General features: G+C 37.0%; 1 protein-coding gene and 1 long non-coding RNA gene across 2 annotated transcripts in view; both read right to left on the reverse strand.

Annotated features, from left to right (window-relative positions):
• LOC140145081 (uncharacterized) overlaps window positions 1-10,164 on the reverse strand; it is a 34,356-nt gene extending 24,192 nt beyond the window's left edge. The window contains exon 1 of the mRNA XM_072166864.1: window positions 9,921-10,164. The gene's annotated coding sequence lies outside the window, so the exon portion shown is untranslated. The remainder of the gene's footprint in view (window positions 1-9,920) is intronic.
• LOC140145082 (uncharacterized) lies at window positions 2,837-7,393 on the reverse strand. The gene is made up of 3 exons (XR_011857981.1): window positions 6,780-7,393; window positions 5,421-5,599; window positions 2,837-3,878 (listed from the first exon to the last, which is right to left on the reverse strand). It is a non-coding gene; the product is annotated as an uncharacterized lncRNA (long non-coding RNA).
• Window positions 10,165-12,733: the final 2,569 nt, after the last annotated feature.

A 12,733-nucleotide genomic window follows, 5' to 3' on the forward strand; every position in this document is an offset into this window, starting at 1 on the left:
CAAATTACTCCTGATCACAAGGATTGAAACAAGATAAAGTTTGTGATATCTATGACCTATCGTTATGGAGTTATCGTACAAAAAACACATATACAGGTAAAATGTCACTTTTTTTATATTAGGTCGTGCAGGGGTAAAATTTCAACTTGCTCCAATTTTGAAAAACATGGTGGCAAAGTGTTTGTGTAGATGACCCAAATCAGAAAAAGAATAGTTTTGCCTATAAATGTGTTCACATACTGAAATAGAGGTCAAATGCCATTGGATGGCCTTAAGGAGGCTGTGTACTCTCAGATACGCATGTAGTAAGACATATAAAAGTATACATTTTTATGAAGGCAAGACATCAATAATCTTAATATAAATACAGATTTGGGGTAAGGTAAAAACACCAATTATGAAGAAAATAACAAAAACGTTTGTTAGGTACATCATAACAAAAAAACACTCTTTCCAAAATATGCTGTTTTATGTTGTTTTTAGCTCAATCTTGAGGCTCCATTCCAAAAACGTTTTTTTTAATTTTTTTGATATTGGCCTTATTTTTTGAGATATTGACCATATGAGGCATCAAATTGAACTTTTAAAAATTCACAAACGCCTATTTGCACAAAATGATGCCTAAAATTGGAAATAAACCAAAATATAAAAAAAATGAGAAAACCGTTTCTTAAGTCGATCATGCTTTTTATGAGGAGCATAATTGCTTACCTGTAGATGCTGTATTTATTGAGTTATCGTGTACCTAAATCGTCATTTTACCGAGAAAATGAACATCGAAATAAAGGCTGTTGAAGTTTAAATTGGTCACATTTTGCACTTGGATCAAGCTTACAGAAGAATGCGGCAGTTCTCGTTTTTCTACCTTACATTACGTTAATATCGGGTAAATCCACAGCCCCTTGAGAAGTTTGGCCGAAAGCTATTCATATCTTGATGTTTAAATCACGGGAAAGAACTTGAAAAATTCTCATTTTATCAGCTAAAAAGGAGCCATTTGACCGCTAGGGTTTTGTGAAATCAGTGCTTCCGTGGTGTTTCCATAAGATGCGCCGCGCATGCAGATAAGCGTCGCGTATGCGTAGCGTATTTGTGCGTTACCAAATTGTTGCGCGATACGCAACGCGATGCGTTGTTGCGCGCGTGTATCCTGCTGGTACAACAAAGATTTTCTTTCCTTTTAAATTTCAAACACGAGTGGAATAGTGAAATAAAATCCTTAAATATTGAAGTTGGAGTTTACAAATCTGGATTTTCATTCCTTGTATTTATAAAAAACATAACAAAGTACAAACATATCAAAAAAACTCAATTTCGCGAAAGAAACAATGTCCAGAGTACACAGCCGCGTTAAGCCATTGTTGATCTTTGACTTCCATTGCACATAACAAGTAAACAGTTAAGAAGGCAAGTTCTATATCATTTTTTGATATTTATGTCAAGATGAGCAATTTGACACCATTTTTGCTAAAATCAGAGTCAGTTGAAATTTTTACCACTACAACCAAAAATGTGATATTTTGCCTATAAAATGTTGTTTTTGTAGGATATGCTATGTTACGATAGGTAATTTTTTAATCCTTGTGATCAGATGAGTAATTTGGAATATCTGTCAATAAAATCAGCAATTTTTATTAATTACCACTGTATGACCTTTTGTGACCTCTGGAGGACACCAAGGGTCAAATCAAAATAGTTCCACGTCTTACATGTAAAATCAACATTGGACCTTGTACTTCGGGGTGCACCACTCAGTCCGACACGACACTAGCCCGACTACACAAATTCCCTGTACTTAAGGGTGCATATGTCTGAAAATAAAAACCGCTGCAACAGTCCGACACCATGCTAGTCCAAAACTGAAAACCATAGCACTAGTCCGCAACTGTGAACCACAGCACAAGTCTGAATCCGAAAAACACTGCGCTAGTCATAATCTTCAGATTCGGACTAGCGCAGTGTTTTTCAGTTTCACACTAGCCCAATGGTTTCAGTTTCGGACCTATAGGGAATTTGTGTAGTCGGACTAGCGCAGTGTCGGAATGAAGGAGTGTTTTCCAGACTCGGACTAGCGGTAGCGGCATGTCGGACTGAAAAAGTGTTTCAGATTCGGACTAGCAGCATGATGGACGGGTACAGTGTATTTCAAATTCAGACTAGCGGCGTGTCGTGCTAGCGCTCTGTACTCTATATTTAATGGGGAAAATTTTTCAGTGCTTTAGCTAAGCAGCTGTACTATACTGTATGTACTCCCAGATCCACACGCCAAGGCTACTAATCACTACAAGTACGACTAAGTTTATTAACATCCAAAACTCAAAATGTTGCTAGTGAAGGTTTATGGTGAAAGTTTACGCAATAAATAAAATGATTACCAAAATGTACTTATGATTTGAAACTTTGCATTACATTTAGTGTACTCTAGATTTTTTTGATAACATAGCAGTATGGGCTGTGCAATAATTATGATCTCCCTCCCGGACAATTTGATGTACCTTTCAACAAGATCGAATGATTTTTAAAGTTTGATAGTTTATTTATGATTTTATGTGCATTCTGACTATAGCAAGATAGTACTTAGAATTTTTAAAGAAAAATACCCAATTTAAAAGTTGCACTTTACAGCGATCAATGGTTATTATGCAAGCATATTGTGGCATGTCAAACCCTGTCGTTGTCTTCACAGTGATTTCAAATTGAAACAATCGACTGTAACTTGTGGCATTTTTCTTTAAAAAACACTTCTTGGCTGTTGCCAATACTGATTGACATGATTGGATGTATGTGTATCAAAATACACGTAAACAAACCATCATTCTTTATGTTAAATCATTGTGAACATGATTATTAGTTCTGAAGCTACAGGCGTTATAACAGTTGCATAGGCTTTGTATAAGTTCACTTTCTACATAAAATAACTACAAGAAACCTGTTTACTAATGCATTGACTTTCAACATTTATTCAGTTATATTGATATAGTTTAGATTAGAACATCACTTTTAAGTTGAGTGTTCCCCAGGTGCATGTGTCATTTTAACCAATCATATCCATTTTAACCAAGATTTTTAAAATCTTCCACAGTGGGAGCATGTTCTTGAAGTGGAATTGACTATATTTGAAGACCGATTTAAAAAGACTAGTTTGACATCCTGTCAACAAGACCGAGTTTGTACTGTGCAGGTCCGCAACCAATCATACCTCGCCTTTGCCCTGAAATGGGATGCAAACCAGTCTTTTTAATTCGGTCTTCAATTATAGTGTTAATTATTTTGAAATCCATACTCTCCCTGTATATGACTTATAAATCTGTAATGTTCCACAACTGGAGTGGGTATTAAAAGTAATTCATACACTCCTATATCAAAGCAGCCAATCAGAAAAGCTGTTAGAAAAGTACGAAACATGCATTGATTGTGTATATTGTGCACTCCGCGTACTACGCGCAGTGTTTCGCTCGCGTTCGCGTCGCGTATGATTGATTCATTTTTCGGGCGGGTTGATGCATTTATATTTGGTTCTTTTTCCAAAATTTTTAGTGATAATTTGTTATATAAAAAAAGGAAAAATCATGTGGTTTTTTTCTTCTCATGTATTAAATAGATTAATAAACTTGTATACTGCCAAAGGTCCATGGTTCAGCTATGGTGCAGTAACCACTCTAGTTTAGTTTGTTGCTGGTATACATGCATCAAAAGTCTCCTGCACATAGTAAAAGTCCATCTGATGTTGAAAACGATGCCGCACAGTGCAACAATAATACCTCTAGGGCATATGATGGTGCTTTCACTTGAGGGGCTGGTACCACCCGGGGGTACCACATACAAATAGAAGAACTTGCGCTGACCATTCAATCAGAATCTGGGTGGATCTGTGAGCTCTGAAAAACAAAGAGAGAGAGAGAGAAAATTTTAATATGTTTTACATAACACATACAAAGAATTTAGGGGCATTTTAAGGGGGTACTACACCCCTGTAGTAAATTTGTGACTAGTTTTGCATTTTTCTCAAAAAATAATAACACACCTTTACAAGGAATCCAATTACTACACTGAAATTTCAGTGACACAAGACAAGCGGTTCAGTATATATGATAGGAAATGAGGTACATCCTAGCGGTACCTTACTTCTTATCATAAATAACAAACCGCTTGTCTTGGGTCACTGAAATTCCAGTGTATTAATTGGATTCCTTGCCCTATAATAAATTTTTTTATTAGTTTTTGAGAAAAATGCAAAAATTGACACAAATTTACCACCTAGTACCCCTTTAAGTGTTTTCAATATTTAATAATTGGCACACACACCCTCATTAAGGTCATTGGTCATGTACAAACATATCATGTAGACAATATGGACTATAAACATGATAAAAAACTGCTTAAAATCACAACTAGCTTACAAAACTTTATACTCTATATAATGTACACCAATATTTTACTTTTTTATGCATAATTGACATCCGGAGGATGGGTTGGTACCAGTTGTGGTTGCAGTGTGGTAAATAAGCAAATGGCCCGGGCAAATGGGCCCTTGTTCTTGAATCTTTGGGCCCTCATAAATCAGGCGGGCCCGCAAGGCAAATTTTCATCGGGCCCGCATTGATTTTAATGGTCTACGGGCTTTACCACGCTGTGTGGTTGTAGCACTAACCTCTCGATCACCACCATGGCCTGGGTTTATTCCTGCACTGAGTGCTGAAAGTGAGCATGGTAAATTGGTAATCGATCCATGACCATTCCTCCAAGGTTCTTCCCAAGGTACTCCAGTATTCTTTGTAGTTTGTGCATTCTAAAAACTTCCTCAGTGGTGGTACAAAATTTGCATGGGCTTCCCCAGTCACACCCAAAAATCACAGAAATTTGAGAAAAAATTGGCAATTTTGCAAATCCCCCCAATTTTGGAAATGATTTTAGGCTAATGAAATGAAATGATTAATTTCCCATCACATTTTTTTTTTTTTTTTAAAATATGAGGTCATGATTTCATTATTCATTATTTTGGAAAATTTCATTATTGTCAAAACTTTCATTTCAAAACAGTTAACGCTGAGATTATCATTACAAACATTTTGCAACAGATTGAGAAAAGATTTGAATTTGTTTTTATTAAAATGAAAAGAAATTTCCAATCACTAGAAACATGATGAGGTAATCCTTAAATTTCCATTTTCTAAAAAAAAATGCTGATTATGATCAGCAGGGGATGTCAAACATTTTGTCTTTTTTTTTTGAGAGTATCAATTTTGATTATTTCCATCTCAATTTTCAGATAATTGACTTTTTTATGAAAATAATGAAAGTTTTGGTCAAATTGAAAAGGTGACGAGGGCGAGTGACGGAAAACTAATAATTTCACTACATAAGCCTTGTGATCATGCACTCCAAAGACCAAGACCTGGGAAAAATTAAGTTTACGATACCTTTCATTCTTGCTCTGCTTCTGTGAGTGGGTTTTGAAAAGGAGTCATCAGCCATGGTTTCAAAGCATAGCCAGAATCTTTGTATACATCCATTCTCAAATGCTAAGAGAGTGTGCTGCTTGTCCATTGTGCCATGTCACATTGAGGATTGCAGACAAGTTGAACATTGAGACATTTTCCTGTATTTGTAAAAATTAGCGAAGATTGAAAATTAATTTATCTTTGAAATGTAATGAACATGTGTACTAGCCTACCAGGTATTTTATAAGGCTGGGAGTAATACCCGGGAAAGGGAAATTGAGTTCTGCTCGAGATATGTAATGCCCAGGTACAAAAATGAGCTGCTTGACCCACTGCTCAATACCTGAAGGCCATTATTTAACAATTCATAACCTCATGAATAAACGCGACACATGTGATCCAATCATTTTTGTTTATTCGTAAAAAGCAGAGCACGGTTACTAATATTCAACAGTGGACCTCCACACCATCAGCGTAAATACTGTAAATACCTCTCCATGTGACGTCAAATATTCTCTCTGCTTGCGCGTGCTGGCCACTATATTTGTATTTTGCGCTACCATATTTGCACAGATTGTGATTCACAAAATCTGTTATTGGTTGTCCTGTTTTAGCCTGTTCAAATTTTGTAAAGGCAAAATGTAACAAGCGCGACAGAATCTTGGAAGGTGCAGATTGAACATGTTGAAGGGCCCATATTGTATTCAAATTTGACATTTTTAAAAGTACTTCTTGGCCAAGATTGCACACTATATGAACGCTAGTGGCTCTGTGATACAAAATGTATACACACGCACATATAAATGTAGTAGAAAGCATATCAAGGCATTTTAATAGCCAGATGAGTGTCTTTAAGGCGTCCAAAATGGTCAAAAATACCTCGGTTAAAAAAAGGCAAAATGTTTGGATTTTTCACAATGGCAATGTCCTCCAAATAACCGATGCAGTTTATTATTAAAGTAAGTGTGCAGAGCATGTTAAAATTTTGATCATAAGTGTAAAGAAGGTGCGCGAAGTGCTCAAAAATTTAGAATCGTATAACTAATGATTGTGCGTACATTTTGATCGTAAGTTATCAAGAATGCGTGCACAGCGCTCGAAAATTTTGGGTCACCAGCCCTTAATAATTTTATAACCCCTAATTTTGGTGTAAAAAATTATAACCCTCCCCGCCCCTATTTTTGGTCTATGGCCTCACCAAGTATATTCATGACCCACCCTCTTCTGAAGAAAATGACAGTCCCTGCGTAATAACAGATTTAAGCTTACTTGGGCTTGGCAATGGCCAATGGCAATGCCACTTAAATTTTACTAAAATCTACTGGTTAAATTTAGTACCTTTCATGTTGGTGACGGATGTAGATTTGCATGAGCGACACCAACTCCAAGCCAAGTCTGCTGTATACTGTTAGCATCTGCAGTCAATGTGATGATGAGCATTGATTCCTCCGGACCCAGTCATGCCAGTTATTAATGATGGATTACATTTAGATCAATGCATTGCTGCACCGTTGACGTTGTCATATATCGGACGTGTCGAACATGATAATTGATAATCTCTTTTTGCAACTAATTTTATCACCTTTTTGGCCTTATCTCATCCGCAGATGTACCTCAGTTTATGCAGTAGTTAATTCAGGATAATACATATTACAAAAACTTAGTCAAGATCATTTTTGGGCGAAGATTTCGGATGAAATAACCGTATTTACTCCTCACAATTCAGCAAACATGCATGACATGACAACCTTTCGCGGGAAATTCCTTGTTTACATTGGTTCAAATGAATATTAATTAGATTGGCTGGATACGTCACACGAATTCATGGCCAATCTCATGAATAAGTAATAGCAGAAAAATGACGCTGCCATCAACGGCGACAATAACTAGTATGACGTCACTGTCCTCAAATTGTACATGAGAGTTGCCATTCCACGCACTTCGTGCGTAACCGTCGATCTTCCTTGTCCATATACTATCACCATACCAAGTTTGAAGTTAATCTGTGATTGCGTTTAAGTTGCAGAGTGGATTAATAATAATGTAGGAATGTGGATAGCTTCTCTAAAAGAAGTGATGGTATGTGCCTATCAATAGACCCCCTTTTGAAGTAGACTATACCCGATGACCCACTTAAAAAAAAGTCATACCCGATGACCTCCCTCCCTTTTTAGATGCGGCTACCCAAAGACCTCCCTTTTTTCTAGAAATCAAAATGCCACAAAATATTATGCGGAACTTTCAAATACTCTTATACGGCTGGAAGATGCTGTGGGAAGACGTGTATTATACATCACGTTCACGCGTTATATGGCAGTTTGACGCACGTGATGCATGGTTTATTCGGCCAGTGTTTCAAGTAGATCGTCATACGCATTATTGTCGTGGCATTATATATTGTAATTGTATACGTCAGTTTGGATGAATTTGGTTCAAACGGCTTATAAAGTTTGATTTTACACGGAAGGGGGGACTGTGCAAATAAATATTTAGTTATGAGCATAAAAAGGGGGGGGGATTTAGCCAAGCTGAAAGGGGAACAAATAATATTCATAAAATAATAAGTAAGTATCAAATAAATAAACAAAATGAATGGTTTATGTATATAGATAATTTCAATTAGTTTTATGCAGGGGAGTACAAGTAGTTATGAGCTCTGGGGAAAGTAAAACGGGGGGAGGGGGTTTTGGGGGCAGCTGAAGGGGGAACATAATTATAATATTAAAAAAATAAGTAGTAAATAAAATATATAATAACATTTGCCTGACCATCAATCCCCCCTCACATTTCCCCCTCCCCATGGATCATAATGTTTGCACAACCCCTACATAAATAAATATACAGGGGGCATAAATGATTAAATATATAAATAAAAAATTAGTCTTCTCTGCATATCATAATTATTGCACAGCCTCTATCTAAATAAATAAATGAATAAATATAAATAAATAAATTAGTCTCCTCCGCAGCCAGGGGGTTTTTTTTGGCGGGGGGGGGGGGTCGGCTGCGGAAGAGACTATTTTTTTTTCAGCGCGAGTTTTTTTCTTTCTCAATGTGCTTTTTTTTCCTCGGTGGAGTTTTGCTCAATTGTTTTGTCCACTCTGGCGTGCCATAGTGCCATAATAGGGCACGGCGTGCCATAATCAGGGATATTAATATCTGCTGAACCATATTTCAAATACCAAAGGTTTGCTTTTCCAACTTGATGTTTACCAACTGTTAAAAATTGACCTCAAAAACGCTTCAAACTTGTGTACGTGTACGTGTTCATTTTTCTCGTTTCTATTCGTTTCTGTTTCTGTTTCTGTCACGGTCATTGGTTTTAAAAACAAGATCACGAAATATCCATGCAATGACAATGACTGCAATGATCCAGTGACACGTGAAATTATAGCTGACGTTCACGACCTTATCCTGTAATCTATTGTGTACAAATGAATATCATGCATGGAGTGTTTTAGATTTGGTAGGATTTTTCAAAATACTCCGATATAATAAAGAAACCAAAATCTCAAAAAATCGAGAATTTAAAACTACAGAAAAATTTGCACCATATTAGCCCAATCAAATTTTGAAACGACCCACCACCACTAATTGCAACCGAATCAAATTCACACGCATCCATGTCCCAAAAGCTCACAAAAATGTGGAACAGTGCCTTATTATAGTGGAACATAGATACAGACTTTAAGGTACATATTTCGAGGTGCATAACAGACACAAAATTTGTGTCATAACAAACACCAAATTGGTGTCGATGACCTGACATGCATGCATTCTTTTGTGATGGTCTTTCAATTTGTGTCGGTGTCCTTGGCAGACTTGACTATGCTTCAGTGGTCATGAAAGGATTCAATAGATAACCTCTGCCCCACTAATCCCCAGCTATTGTCTGAAATTGCACCTCGGAAGATATATTATAACAACTCAGTCCCTCAAATGATAGTCATATAACGACCAAAAGATAAATGACTGACTATCATTGAGGACTGAGTTCCGCAGTCTAAGTGGAACAGTGCCTTATTATTTGCAACAATCCAAAATGGCCGCTTATGCAGGAGATGAAATTTTAGTGGACGGGTTTGGAGGGTTTCTATAGCTGATTACTGCAAAATTAGCCATTTTTGTGGTTTATGCGAAAGTCACAAAATATGTATGGGCTACTTGCGGGGAGGATATAAGTTAAGTGACCACTTATAGGTTCTAATTGCAACCAGCCTAATGACGAAGCTCCCGTTGCACAGGTCTTGTAAACCTGAGGTCCTGGGTTCGATTCCCAGGCGGGATCAGTTTTTCTACTTGTCTCCTTTATTATTTGCGGCGGCGAACCTGGTGAAAAAATATATGTTTATTATATGTCTAGATATTCGCCTAGCTTTTGGAAGACATGGCTGTTTCTATTTGCGCACATAATTTTAGTCCAGTATCAGAATATTATTGTACGGATATAATTTCTACCCTATGATGTCCAAAACGTACCTTTAAATCAAAGTGTCCGTAAACACTGGTCATCGCCAGTAAAGTAATCAAATTCTTGTCCAGTAAGAAGCACTCACGTTGCTCTCTCGGCTACGACAATGGAGATTGTTATGTGACCTGACTGACATTGACTTCGCAATTAACCGAGTCTATCAAATCGCGCGACACTACGAACTTACACACTATACCGCTGTATCTAAATACTCGAGAGCTTTGTAAGGTCAAACTTTTCACTGTGAGGTTACCACGCTTGCGGAAGCTGTTTTGTGTGACCTTTATGCTAATTCAGTGACCCGCGTTCACTCACGCTGCACTGCACTTCCCGCCGTGAATCAAATCATCCTCCAGACACGCTCTATAAGATATGCTAATGCATGGAGTACACAGAATTATTTGATCAATACCAGTTAAACAGGTGATTGGTATTGTACTCCATGCATTTGCATGTCTTCTGGAGCGTGTCTGGAGGATGATTTGGCCAAGTAAAAATAAAAACATGTTTCTCGTCCGGGTTTGAAAAAAGGAGAAAGAGGGGCTTGAGGCCCTTTTTATTTTATTGTTCTGGTAGGCACGCCCCCGCTAGTGATCACAGAACCATCCAGAAGTGTTTATTGCATATTAGCAAGGCTATAGAAAACATCTCAACTTCCAAGACACCTTTCTTCAAAAGTTTTGACTGAATTTAAAAAAATAAAAATACATTTGAAGCGGCCTCAAAAAAGGAAGCGGGAGGGGACGAGAAACATGTTTATTTTTATTCGGCCTTATGATCTTCCGTGCACTCTATACACGTAGAAACGGGAAAATCCGAAATAATACTCAAATTTGGTCTAACTTTGGCGTAAATGTAACACAAAACTAAAAAATGTAACACGTTAAAATTTGCACAGTGTTATACTGTGTAGTTTTCCGATGATGAAAAAAATCAAAGTATTCATCGGAAAAATCCACGAAATTGTGAATTTTGCGATGAAATTTATACCCCAAAATGTTCCAGAATTGTCAACTTGCCTAAAACGTCCGATGATCAAAAAGATGTGCGCTGAAAAATGTCATTATTTTCCTTATTTCTTCATCGATTTTTAAGGTTTAAAACACTTTGTGTAGATTGCCATTTTGTCTAAATGTGAGTAGAAAGTTGTCAGATTCAAAACATCATTCAACCCTCAAAGACCTTTCTAAAATCCCCGTACCGAACACACGAAGAGTACAATTTCGGCTGGTCATTCGGCAAACATCGGCAGGATCTCGCTGAGTCGACTGTGATTGGTCCAGCGGCTGGAGCATGCGCGAGTAATTTAACAAGCATTTGGATACAGTAATATTTGTAGTGCGCGAGTGTCCTAACTATCATACCGGGGGATCAGTCGCAAGGATTTTCTGGGTACCTATGCTAGATCTGGGGTTCCTGGAGGTAACCCTACCGTGACCAGTTTTAAGTAAAATTTTACCCCTAGAGGGACTAGATTTCTATAAAAAACATACCACCAGCCGGGACCACCAGCGGGACCAGATTTCTCTAAAACATGTATACCCGAACGAGACTAGTTTTCGCCAGGAGTTTCGGTGAAAGTCCTCGCTATAAGACCAAGTGCAAAATAAGACAATTATTATACCAGAAATTAATACTTTTGAAAGTCAAAAAGTCACGTTTTGTTTTATTTCAAAAAGTGGTATATAATAAAACTTTTGTATAATCTTGCTTCCTACAGCAACCACGTCGACAATATGCTGTGATTGGCGGGGTATACCATTATTTATAATAGGGTGGTTTTAAAATCAGGCAGTAAATATAATCTGTGTAATTGTCATTAATCTGTTACCTGAAATTTATCTGCCATCGCATGGGTGATAATTCTGTCATGAGAGTGTGATCTGTATACTTGTTCTCAATCATTAAAACAAGAAATGTCTTTAAAAAAGACAATGCCTCCAAGATACCAGTGGGCACCTTTTGTTATTAGTTAAGGAGACACTTATAATGCTAGCTTTAAGGTAACGCTATTGGATTGAAATATGTGAGCCCATTCTCTCCTGATTACAAGACTGAAAATTTTATTTTAATCGGATATTCGGTTACCAAAATATGGCCTGTCAAAATGGCACGTAACTAAGAAGTTGGCAACAACTTTCTTTTATTTTTGTTATGCAATGTTGTCAGGTAGGCCTTATTTTCTAATTATATATGCAAGAATTATACACAGTGAAATGTTCAGATCGGCTACAAAATAAGATATAAAACCCATGGATGCCTTTGGCAAATTTCCATTTGCATAATTAATTAGGGCCCTAATCAACTTTTCTAATAAGTGGCCCTAATTAATTATGCAAATTGAAATTTGCCAAAACGCAACCGTAATTTTGTAGTATAGTGTGTGTTCTACCCATGTACCATGCCTTAGTGCCATAGCTCTTTTAATTGTATGTGGTTATCTGAAATCTTTACTTTGCATTCGTGCATGTAGGCCCTAATTAGAAAATCATCTGGCAACTGGACTTGTCAAAAATATAGAAAATAAAAAGAAAGTTGTTGCCAATTTTTTGTTTTGGTTTCGCGCCATTTTGACAGGCCATATCTCAAGAACCGAATGTAATCTACAGGGCATAAGCTTTAACATACTATAGTATTATTTATATAGAAAGAAAATCTAAATTTGTGCATTAGCCAATAGGGCCACGGTCACCTAAAGCCATCTTGCAATCTTGGAAATAATTCTGATGTATGAAATAAGACCTTCAAACTTTCAGATATGAAGAGTTCCAGATGCAGGCAGCCGTTTCTGTTTTTTTAAATATAGGCCTAAGTTGTATCA

Source organism: Amphiura filiformis, unplaced genomic scaffold, assembly GCF_039555335.1.
Source record: "Amphiura filiformis unplaced genomic scaffold, Afil_fr2py scaffold_129, whole genome shotgun sequence".
Classification (NCBI taxonomy): Eukaryota; Metazoa; Echinodermata; class Ophiuroidea; order Amphilepidida; family Amphiuridae; genus Amphiura; species Amphiura filiformis.